The sequence below is a fragment of the Mastomys coucha genome, unplaced genomic scaffold (assembly GCF_008632895.1).
Source record: "Mastomys coucha isolate ucsf_1 unplaced genomic scaffold, UCSF_Mcou_1 pScaffold15, whole genome shotgun sequence".
NCBI lineage: Eukaryota > Metazoa > Chordata > Mammalia > Rodentia > Muridae > Mastomys > Mastomys coucha.
In genome coordinates, this window is record NW_022196897.1 from 82,157,808 (window position 1) to 82,170,733 (window position 12,926).

The window sequence follows — 12,926 nt, forward strand, 5'->3', positions numbered from 1 at the left end:
GAAAATACTGGGTTCATTCCATAGCACAGAATAATCCTTACGAAATAATAATAATTCAGATGGAAAAGAAGTAATTCAAATGCCTTGTATATTTTGATCCTGTGTTTATTCATAATATATAGATCTTTAATAGACATTAATAATATAGTAAACAGTAATAATTCTTTCAAACTATTTTTACCATGATCATCATCAAACAGTACCATTGCTTTGAAACTGAAATATCACACATCATATTAATCTTGAACTATCTAATTTGTTTCAATCCATTACCTCTTTTGTGTCTTCATCTCATATTGGCTGTATTTTCAAGGTAATATTGAGTTCTGTGTTTTATAGAGTACAAAAGTCATCAGAGACAAGAATCCAATCTTAGTCAGTGTGTGGGATTTTCTGTAATATTAGTTCATAATCAATGGCTTAAAATGGTGACTTGAGAGAAATACTTAGAAAACTATACATGTCAGGTTGTTCTTTGGGTACTTTCTTTTATAGTCTATAAAATTTCAGTATGTAAGAGTAGTGTCACCCATTCTACCAATACCTGTGTTTAATTAATCACCCTAACTATTTGCAGTTCTGGATGACATTCTTTGCCTGTCCCCTCTTTTGTGACATCTGCTGGCCATACCGAGTACTACAAAGCTCCACATTTCAGTCTTACCACCTTCTCCAGTTGTTCAATTCTTTTCCAGAAACACCAGTTTAGTTGAAGTGAAGGTATTCAGTGAGTATCCTTGACTAAAGGAAGCGGTATTATAATGTGAATCTCAACCTAGAAAGAAAAAGATTAGAGTCCAGCAGCTAAGGGTCTTTTCATTTGGCAATACTGGACAATATGTACTTTCATGTTTGGTACAAAAAGTGATACAATGTATTATGATGACTGCTAGCCAATTTTTTTTAATGTCACTGTGCCACTCAAATATTTTCTACTGTTTGATAATAATAAATATTAATAATAATAAACCTAAATCTGCAATGGTAGATTTTAAATTCATATTTTAAGTGAATGAATGTTTGGTTTCAGCACACACTGGATCCAGTCTAGGAGGAAGAAGGCATGAACAAACTTTTTATATCTCCAGAAATCCATTTATCCACTGTTCCATCAGTCAAATTCAGATACTTGTTGCCAGCTCTAAGATTTATAGGCTAAAGCTGGTTTTTGAAATTGCTTTGTATTTCCATTTAACAGCGAGGGCAGCAGCATGTTAAAAATCTGCCTTGGTCTCCTTGGAGCCTATTTATAAAGCTAATTTGTCTCCCTGAACATTTTATTTCTCCACCCTTTTCAAATACCAGCTCTAGGCTTCTAAACCATTAACCCCCGCTTCTTCATCCCAAGCAAAATACTGTCAGAGACAATGGATGCAGGACAGTGACGATTCTGGTGATATAGTCCTATCCAGCAGAATGCAAGCCATCTCTCCTGCTGGCGGGAGATGGATTCGCTGCCCTCCCTGCAGACACAGGCACACACACACACACTCACGGAGCGCTGGGAAGTCCACATTTACTGTACTGCGTGCTGACTGCCTTGAAGAAACTGTAGCTAACCACCTTATTAGTATTCTTGCCTCCACTGTGTCTCACTTGCAGCATCAGAGCGCTGAGCAAAATGCAGTAGAGCAGGGACAGACACGGCTCTGGCAATCATCTCAATGCAGGCTGCTGAGTGTTGGGGGTGGGGGCATGCAGCGCATCAAGATTAATAACCTTGCCATAATCCGGGGCACCGTGCAAGCAGACACCTCTGCTGATTGACTCACTCCTGGCTTGATACATCTGCCTTGGGGACAGGAATCCGGAATCTAGTTTCCACTCCCCAGCCCCCTGATTTTTGGATGTTCTTTTGATTCTCCACAGACCTGGGAAGGTAACCGCAAGCCATACCATCTGCAGCTCACAGCACCTCTTGGAGGTTACTACTGACAGTTTTCATTACACAGGCTTCTGTGAGTGCTTATGTGTTTGTATGTGTTCCTGCGTGTGGGTGCCTGCTTCCTCATAAAAGAGATTGTGTGAGTGTCCGTATTTTGTGTGTGTGTGTGTGTGTGTGTGTGTGTGTGTGTGTGGGTTTGTGAAACAACCAAAGGAGGTATACCATACAAGAGGAGAGCTCAACAGCGTGATAGTGATAAAAATCTCCAGGCACTGGGGCTCAAAATCTGTAGCCCCCCCTCCTCACACCGCTCCTTCTCTGCCCTACTCCCCCGGCTCCTTTCGTCTTTGATGAGTTTTTGGCTCACTTTTTGGCGGAGTCTCTTGGACATATTCTGCTGTTGCTGGAGGATCAAATAAATGGAACCTTTGAAAGTTGATTATTTTTCTGTTATGTGACAAACACACACACAGAGAGCGCGAAGAGGAAGGAAATTAGAGTGGTGTGTGACCAGCTAGAGGATTTAAATTTTTCCTTGGTGAACTTTGAGGATCTGCAGAGAAGGTAAGTCACCAGATTACTTAGCTCTTGTACCTTGTTTTCTTACAATGTTTGTGGGTTTTTGTTTTTGTTTTTGTTTTCTGGGCTGTTTTCAGAAATCCATATGCAGTTCATAAGCGCGCACTTCCAGATTGTAATGCAGAGAGGAGCCAGTGTGTGGCATTTGGGGTTATTCTCATGCCAAGAAGGTTATTTCCATCTGTATGGGCCCCTCTTACTATTTTATACTCCTCTTCTTGGTGTTTTCTTGGTGAATTTGGAAAACATGAAATCTGCAAATTTGTGAGAAAAATTAAAATTCCACCCTATTTCGAAATAAATCTCCTAAACTGGGGAATTGTTTTGCGGGTGGGGGGGTTTGGGGGGGATCATTCAAAGTAGCTGCTGTCAGAAGCTCGGAGACAGAAGCTAATCTGAACCTACTCAGAGACTGCCATGGGATGTCAGTGGGGGTGTGATTCAGACTTTTACAACTTAAAAGTAGACCCCCTGCAGATTTTCTTTTTCCGTATCTTTCTTTTTCTTTCTTTCTTTTTCTTTCCTTTTCTTTCTTTTTTTTCTTTTCTTTTCTAAGAACAGTTTTGTGTGCTCCGAGGAACAGTGGCTGTGCCTCCACAGCTTTTAATAGGAGCAAATGAGAACAAAGTGGGAATTGTTTTGTGTTTTCACTCTCGCTTTTGGATTGACTTTTTTCCTATTGCATCTCATTAACCCTCATTGAACTCGGCTGTCCCCTTATTACGACAAGTGACTAGTAATGTCTGTCATTTTGTAACATCTTCTCACCCCATGCCGTCCCTAGAGAAAGGAGTGCGGATGCAAATTGCTCATAACTGTGCAGTCTTGGCTGTAAAAGCAAGCAGCTTCAGAATTCATGTGACTTCAGTCAAATATCTTGCTGAAATCAGTCTCCTCCGTGTTCCCTGGTGGTTACCTTTGCTATAAATCTTTACCCCTCCTTTCCTTCCAACTGAAATGCAGATAGCACTTTACTTTTTTTTTTTTTTTTTTGATCTCAAGAAACAAAAATACTATTTCACTGTGACAGCATCTGCATCTCTGTATTCGTGAATATATTTAATCTCTAAACTGGCACCTGACTTCTAGTTAGCAGGGAAAATAACATGTATTTTTCTAAAATGCTGAAATCCCCAAGTGAAAGTGGTAGAAGGCTACTCTTCTTGGTGAACATGTATGGTGGTGTGTCTGAAGCAGAGTGGTGATGTTCCCTGGGCTCTTCGCCAACACTAAGAGCTGTTGTGATCATGTTCAATGTAGAGATGACAAGTATACTAACTAGGGAGAGGAGGGCACACCTAGGTAATTCTTTCCAACTACTGAGGACTATATTTAACTACAAGATGCTAATTGCGGCATAGAAAATCTATTCAGACATGTCTGATCTAGTCAAAGATTTATAAGTGCATCCAAGTTTGGAGATGTCAGACCTCATTCTCAAAACACTAATATTTCATCTTTTCTAAAAGGGGAATTACTAAAAGAGCAAACAAAATGTAGACATGATGTTATCTAGTGACCCTTGCACAGGGATGTTGGAGGAGTTGAACTGAAGCTGTTAAGAGAAGTTCCCTGTCCCTAGTTGGCTCTGTGACTGATGTTCAACACCATAACCTGATGGACACACTGTGGGAAAATTTTGAGACACAAGTCACAATATGGTATTCCGGCAGGCTACATTTAACTCATGTATTTTCCCCCTAGACTTCAGCTACTGTTTCACAATCAGCAAAGGAACATTTCCTTTGCTTTACCTTTTTATTTTCATTTTTCTTTAAGTGGCTGGAACATAGTAGCAGACATACATATAATTTCTTTTATTCTTTACTCTTTTTTCTTTTTTTTTTTTCTTGAGGAAAAAATGAGCTAAGAATCATGAAACACAGAGTCAGGGGTAGATACAAAAACAAGAAACATAAACTATAAGAAGAGAAAGACAAAAAAGCTCCAGATGACAGCAAGTCACAGCAGGCCATCAGAGGTCTCCTGGACTCTGGGAGGACCTGGAGTCACAGCAGGCCATCAGAGGTCTCCTGGACTCTGGGAGGACCTGGAGTCACAACAGGCCACCAGAGGTCTCCTAGACTCTGGGAGGACTTGGAGTCACAGCAGGCCATCAGAGGTCTCCTGGACTCTGGGAGGACTTGGATTATTCCTCTGGTTTTCATCGGCCCACTCACCTGTAAATTCTGATAACTCATCCTAAGTAGAGAAGGTAATGATTTAGGCCATCTACTTGATATTAGAACCACTAAGAGTAAAGAGAGGTTCTTCATAAATGCCATTCTGTAAGTTGGCAAACTTATGTCTCTTTTCTTTGAGATTGCTTGACTTTAACTACCTCCTACCAATTCATATTTTCATGCAGTATAAATATGTATTTAGACTGGTGGTATTGGGAAATTAATTGAATAGATTGTCAACACTGTCTGAAGACAGAAGGATATTATTTAAACTTTTATGTACTTGAGATTTAATAATTGTCATAAACAAATCTCCTGGCAGCAGTAGCACTTTCCTTATCAGTTATTTTAGGTTAATAATAGGAAGTGGGACACTAGCCAACCCAGAACGTTATGACACCACCTCATGCAACGTGTAAAACAAGCCCTTTGCATCTCAAGGGCTCCAGATGCTGTTTGCACATCTGCAACTTGACATCTCTATGTTTAACTGAGGTGTAGCAATGGTAAACAGCATATGCTCACACTTGACTCCAGGACCAAAGGTGGACTTTCTTGAACCTTGTTTCTTGATAGAGAGTATTCTGAGGTCTTGGTTTGGTAGCATAGGAAATTTAGCAGAAAAAAAAAAGAAGAAGCAAGGAAAAAGGAGGAGTAGGAACTTCCATTTCTAAAGGGATATAGTATATCAGAGTAGCCAGTGAAGAGACTGATGTTCCTTCAAAGAAATAGGCACAAGATTATTTTTAAAGGGTGAATTCATAAAGGGCTGCTTTGAATTTATTAGAGGAGGGTAAGGGAACCTCCATCTCCTCCTCAGTTTAGTTCCAGTCAGTGGACAGGCCTTTCTCTGTCTCTTTGCTCAACTCAGCCAACCAGACCCAACACTCTCTCTCCAGTGTGTTTCTATGCTTTTAAGACCCAAGACACTTAACACATGAATAGTTCCTTCCTTTTCAAATGGACAAAGCTGACAGCTGGAAAGTTAGCTACTGAGCTTCTTTAAAGGAAGCCAGGAAGATTATCCAGTAAGTTCAAGAAGAACTTTCTTTTGATTCTTTAGGTTTGCTAGGCATTAGGTTCTTTGGGCTTTTGGTTCTTTAGCCCTGGCAGTGAAGATAAACCAAGTGTCCTGCACTTGAAGGTTTGATTGCTGTATCATTACTAAAACTTAGAACAACTTAATTATCTTCGGCTGATGCTAACAGTGGTGATGGGACCAGGGTCAGAACATCAGTCTACAGAATGAAATGCGAAGTCTTGGAACCTGGCATGAAGTATATAGAGCAACAGATGCTTGATGTGTCTTTCATGCTATTCCCTACCACTTACAAACAATCGCTCTGGGACTTCCATGATTACAAAAAAATTAAGGTTATTGCGATTGGATAGGAAGTTTGAAGTAGACAATCGACTAAATAAGTCCCATCATCTGTAATTGCACTTGAGACTGATGCATGTGTATGTGTATGTGCATGTAGGTGCATGTGCATTTATGCGTGGATAGATTTTAAATGATTAGTCAGGGTATGGGGGCTGTAACACTTGATTCGTTAAAAATAAAAAAAAGTAGAAAGCTGTGTGATGATCATTTGTCTTGGATTCCAGAAATGATTGAAAAATAAACGAAGGAAGGAAAGAAGGAAGGAAGGATGGAAGATGGGAAACATAAAGAAAGGAGATGGAAATATGTTAGGAAAGAAGGAAAAAGGCAAAGAAACACACTTAGATATTGTAACTTTCTTGGCAAAGAAACCCAGGCCATTACTGAGTTTGTAAGCTCCAAAACCTCTAGTCCATAATGAAACTTGAATTTTAATGAAATTTAGAAACTGAATAAATAGGATATTTATCTGTAACAGGCAGGACATAATGAGGACAAGCATTATCACAATGGAATGCATTTATGAGACAGACTAGGGTTAAAAGGCATAGATGAAGACAATAATAACAGTATTAGTTTTGTAGCTGAAGAAACTTAGGATAGACCATTTCTCAGAGCCTCAAGTTTCTATTCTATAAAACCTAAAAAGATACTCATAAAGATTTCTATGATGAGTGAAGAAATGTTGTATAAATACAGTTAGTAAAACCTTTCATAAGAAATTACATTGATATTGATAGCTCACAAAGATGTTTTTTCCATCCATCTTAATCTAGTTTAAGGAAGAGAAAAACCAACCTAATTCAGGATATGTTTAGCCTTAGATAGAGGGCTAAAGTAAAAAATGTAACTTGAGAGTTGGGTAAAACTGAAGAAATGAAGCTATGTTTCTGTCAGTTTGCTTTAGGGTTTATTCAGACCCTCTCGGAGCAGCCTAAGTGCCTCCCAGATGCTGTTATACTCATGTTCACAATTTCAAAATGATACTGACTGTAAGTAGAATCATGTGCATCCATCCATATGTGGTTGCAGAAACAATTCAAATGTCAGCAAGTGGTGTTAACATTGCTTTTTCTCTACTGTCTCTTTTGGTTCATAGACAATGAAAGAATATCTATTTATTAGTTAGCTATCTGGCAGGTACTGGTAATGTGGTTGCTGCTGTAAGAAGTACATAAGGTCTCTCTTCATTTCTCTTGGCTGCAATTCCAGCATTTTGACATGGCATGCTGCTGTCTGCCAGACAGCTCCTTAGAATTTTTGACTTGATAGTTAAACAGAATTAAGATTCCTCTTCCAGCATCTGACCCATATGGAGCTATGTCATTGTGTACGACCTTTATTTAGTTCAAGAACATATTGCTAAAGATGTAAAAAGCCTTGTTCCTATTAATGTAGCTAGCTGAGCTGTCAGCGATGAGGCCAATTCTGCTTTGCTAACTCTGCACGGCTGGTACCACTTGACCCAGGTATTTCTGTTCTGCCTAGTCAGCCTTTCTCTGAACATGAAGAGAGCTGGGCTTTGCCCTTCAGTGTGTGGGCTCTTACTGTCTGATAATGAATGGATGGGCTGTGCTTTATGATTTGCATGGAAGAAATACCAAACTCAAACTCACAGCAATTTAAGTTCTTTTTATAAAATCCAGGTCTAGGGCAGCAGAAGAGGAAGAAAGGATGTCAATGAGTCACAAGAACATTCCAATACTCATACTGCAACCTTAAGTGCCACAATCTGGGGAAAGGTCTCTGCACTGAACTAAGGAAATTGTCCCAATAATATACAGCACTTCATGTAGAGAACATACATAAAACTGATGCAATAAGTTACAATTATCACAAATAATCAATGGTCATATTCTATGTGCCAGACAAGAGAAATAATGTATGCTCTCTCTTAAAATATCAGTGAGTTTGGGGGTTGGATCAGCACATCAGTAAATCATAGCATTTGCTGCTTTTTCACAGGATCAATGTTTGATTTACATCACTTATATGCTGGCTCATAATTGTTATTAACCTCAGTTCCAGAGAATGTGATGCCCTCTTCTGACCTCTCCCAGCAATAGGCATGCATGTGGTACATATACACAAATATAGGCAAAATATTCATACACATAAAATAAAAATAAATTTTTAAAAAATTAGTGAAACACTATTTTTCTTCTAAATAAAACAAAAAGATTTTGCATATATATATATATATATATATATGTGTGTGTGTGTGTGTGTGTGTGTATGTGTGTATATACACACACACACATACATATGTCCTTTTTATTTCTAACAGACCCGGGAACTTTTCTCTTTGAATCAGTTAATTCGTGATATAGTATACCATTAATATTATATTTTTATGGTACTTAGAAGAGTCTAGAGCTTTAGGCATGTGTCTGATTCTTTTATTATTGCCCAAGTCTTATTGGAATGGTTGGCCTTAGATGGTACATTATACTTCAGTTGAAAGTTTGGAAGCATTGATGGAATGTATATTATAAGCAGTATCACTATGTGTACCAACGTTTTAGTGATGTAACTTTGGGCAGGTTGATTTTATATCTGTATTTCAGTACCTTGATTTGCAGAACTGTTATAAAATAACTAATAAAATAATACTTCTGAAGCACAGAAAAGAGAGATTGGATAGAATTTATGCTCAATAAATTCGATTTCATTAAAATACTAATAGTAATTATTGTAATATCTGAGAATTTTAGTTTACATAACTATTTTTGTATTTTGAAGGAAAAAATAGTTAAATGATAGGAATGAATAAAATCCTGGATGATTTTGTCTGTCTGAGATATGATATACAAGATAGGAAGAAAATTCTGATTCTAGAATGCAGTTACCAGCTTGGCTATTAAAAGGAGGGGAAAAAACACATTTTAGCAACTCTGCATTTGTGTATATGTGTGTGTACTCCTATCTGTATGGATTCTCAAGCCTGTATCCATGAGTACCTGCTGAAATTAGAACAGCCTTGACTCTCACTCTTCAGGGGCAGTTCACTTTTTTTTACTCAAAATCTTTCTCTGCCCTGATGCTCACCAAGTACTCTAGACTGACTGGCCAGAAAGCTTCAGAGTCACGCCTTTTTGCCTTCCCAGAAGTGGGTAACAGTGTGCACTACCAGGCCTCATAGCTAGGTTTTATAGAGTGAGTTCAGAGCTGTATGCCTTACAGGGCAAGCACTTTATCCTACTCACTGAGCCATCTTCTTATCTGTAGAAGTTTTCTAGTTAAAGAGAACAGACAGCAATGCTCTTTTGATTCACCGTGCCAAAGAAAACAATACAAATTCATTTTTATTCTCTCATCCCTGAAAAAAAACATACATTTTGAATAAGATGAAAATATTTTATTACATTTCCATGTCATTGTTTTAGTTATACCATTTATATGTATGTAGGAATGTATAGGTGTGAAGTAACTTAGTTTTTTAATGCTTTGTATTAAACTACCCAGTGATGACAGATTTCACTCATTTATAAAGACATTTATAAAGACATATATGTATGTATACATGTATTTATGTATGTATGTATCTATCATTCTCTCTATCTATATACCTATCATCTATTATTTCTTTCTATCATATGATCTATCTATCTCTATCATCTTTTCATCTATTATCTATCTCTTTTCTTACCCATCATCCTACCACCTATCTTCCTATCTATCTGTCTATCTATCTATCTATTTATCTATCTATCTATCTATCTATCTATGCATGAATTATCTGTCAGGTCAAAGAAGTAATAATTTTTATGGCATATTTATCAACAGTTCATTAAAATAAATCCAGTGACCATACATATTGAGAACTCAGTAGACAATCAATATAGAAGATATGCCTAATATAACAAATATAGCATCAAGACAATATTTGAATAAAAGTAATATATGAAAGATAAATATTTTGAATAAATATTGCTGCAATCCTAGCAGCAAGCAAATGGATTTTCTGATTTTTTTCATGATGAAGTTATAGGTCATGATCATAAGCAATCTGGATTAAAGATTTTAGAGTATAGCAGAGCCCAGAGCTTCCTTATATAAAGGAAAAGCATATTTAAGTGGTTTGGTTCAGATCTTTCATCTACCAAAGAATCTGGGCTATCAGGAAGTATTAAGCATCTTATTCATAAATCTACTTTGATCCCAGTGCCAAAATGGACATATGAGAATATATTTGAAATGTTTGCATGTTCACCTGGCTATCAGGAATTTCCTGAAATAAGGTTTGTCCAGCATAAGAACAGAGAAGCTCTTCGTATTTTCTTCTGATTGATGTACCTCCATCATTCTTTTATATTTTCTTTGTCTTCTTGTTCCCCTTGCCTCCCTTCTTTAATATGTCTTTGTAACTCTAAGTCTGACCCCAATTTCTATCATTGTTATCAGGCTCTCTACATTCAACTCTGCTACTCCCACAAGAGTCTGCAACAACTAACTTTGTTGCACATATCTGGGATGTTATCTGGGATGCTTCCTATGATATTCATTAATGGGCAACCATTTATTTAAAAATAATATATAAACAAACCAAGTTCCTACATCTAAATTCCATAACTGACTTCCATCTCAGAAATCTTAGTTGAGGTCATTTTACATAAATAAATCAACACTTTCAATGAGCATTTTGAATAAGAATTCTCTATTCTCCTTTTGTGATCATTTTGTTAGTGCTATCTACTCTGTATTTGTTTGTTGTAGACATATATGTAGTTTAATGCTATGCACATATAATACCAAATATAGACAATATAAATTCCCCCTAAAATATATTGTCTTACTTTTGCCATTACATTGATAAAGGAGACGTTACCATGTTAACCAAAGTAAGTCAAAGTTTTGTAGAAGCAAAACTAAGGCGTTAGTGCTTGGAGATGTTTAAGTACAGAAGGACAGCTTGGTATTAGTTCTGCATAGTTCAGTAGTGATGACAGTGAAGAAATGTTTTGAATTCTGTGGAGTGCTTCACAAAAAGAGAGTCCTCAAGATAAGCACAGTGAATCTGTTTCAATGTTGTGATAGTACAGATATACTAAGAGCTTCACAATCATGCAAAGAGGGACATCTTTATTCTGGAGATGCTAACAGAAAAACTAAGATTCATTAAACTTGTGATTTTTCCTAAAGAAATGGATCATTACAAATTGTGCAGAAATCTGTGTCATTGCATCTGGCCACACAGCCCAGGTGTCTAGTTCCCTCAATTTGAAGCTTTTTACAAAATTTAGCACTATTATCTATTTTCCCCTCTATTTCTCTTTTACATTTTTTGATGACATTCTGGATAACTTTTTTTTCCTAAATTTATGGGAATTTTTTTCTGCATAAAATAATCTTTGAAAATTTTCTCTTTTTTAATGTTGTAGAATGAGATATTACCAATATAGATCTATACAGACACCCATCTAGTTTATCTTCTCTTTCTGCTTACAATTTGCTTATATTCTTTTGTTTCTGGAAAGGGTTCCAGTACCTTGAACTTAGAGTCTTTTAACTGTCATCATCTGATGTCATGTTCTTAAGGAAAACATGCTTAACCATCTAAAGCTTAGAATGAAATAACCTTTACCAAAGCCAGAAGAGCTGATTGAAGGCTAGTCCCTGACCTTTCTGTCTTAGGCAAGACTCTTTGGCTTGGGTTTTGAAAGATATTAGGGGTCCTTTCTCTGCTTCAAGAAAATCACGTTTCCTTTTTGATTAAGCTGGAGGCATGGCACTCGAACAATGAGCAACTTGCAAATGAGCTAAGTTTCTTTATAGGGTGACCTGGTTTTTGAGGTAAAGTCTGGATTCAAGGTCAGCATCTAGGAAAAATAGAGAAAAAGATTTTTGAAAAGAGGGACGTTTAATACCTATTGTACAATACCACTTATTTGAAGAACTGAATGAGGTTTATTTATACTAACAAATAACTTCTTAATTAGAAATAATCTTTGGCCATTGCTGTCTGTATTAGTGGACATGCTGATTCTGAGTTTCAGAAACAGGAAAAGTATAGAGTTAATTTCTTCCTGTGTCCATGCCCAGGACTAGTTTCAGGAAGATTTTTCCATTCTAATCACCCCCTGTAATGTATGATAAATTGCACATACAGAATCAGAAGTAAACTCTCTCTACCTTTGTTATTTTCTCCATATCTTCTACCAAGAACACCTTCCATCTGTTCACTTATTCAGAAGATGAGCTTTCTTTCTGGCTACCAGGATTTCTTAGACCTTCAGCTTTTTGCTCAGTTTCAACATTCCAACATCAGCCTCAAGTTCACTTTCTCATATGGAGGTATCATTGAACCTTTCCCAACCTGACTCAGAGATTATAGTCTTCGATCTGTACACTCCTGGTTTTAAGCAGTCTAGAATATCACAGGGGGCAGCATTGACTTGCCTGGATACAGTCCACAAGGATCGTCTTCCAACTTCTTCAGTGGGGATGTAATACTGAGTTTTGCTTTAAGATTGCCATGTCTTCCAAGTCTGCAGAACCATGTCAAGCATTTGACAACTGCCTCAATTTGCTGTCAGTAGATATAAACATCCTTCAGAAGGGACATTGTTTTATCTGCCAAATCACAATTCTAACAACTGGCACGTATTCTGCTTTTTTCATTTATCTACAACTTCATATTTCCTTCAAATTTATTCTTTTTGGAAAAAATGAAGTAGATATTTTTAAAAATTGAAAGATAGAGATAGTAAATGAATGTCAAAAATTTTGGAACATGTGTCTGGATAAATTAAATACCTATAGTAGGAAATATATTTAAAATGTTCTTTTCTAGGTCATTTAAATATTTAACAGCTTCCTTCTTAAGGAAGTGTGTGTGTTTCAATATATCTTTAAAAGTTACATAAACTTTAAAGTTCTATGCAAATGACGACTT

General features: G+C 36.9%; 1 protein-coding gene across 3 annotated transcripts in view; it reads left to right on the top strand.

The window, feature by feature from the left end:
* The first annotated feature begins 1,420 nt into the window (after nt 1-1,420).
* Nucleotides 1,421-12,926, top strand: part of Lrrc4c (leucine rich repeat containing 4C) — a 1,245,152-nt gene continuing 1,233,646 nt past the window's right edge. For all 3 annotated transcript variants that reach the window (XM_031371128.1, XM_031371127.1, XM_031371130.1), the window contains exon 1: nt 1,421-2,449. The gene's annotated coding sequence lies outside the window, so the exon portion shown is untranslated. The remainder of the gene's footprint in view (nt 2,450-12,926) is intronic.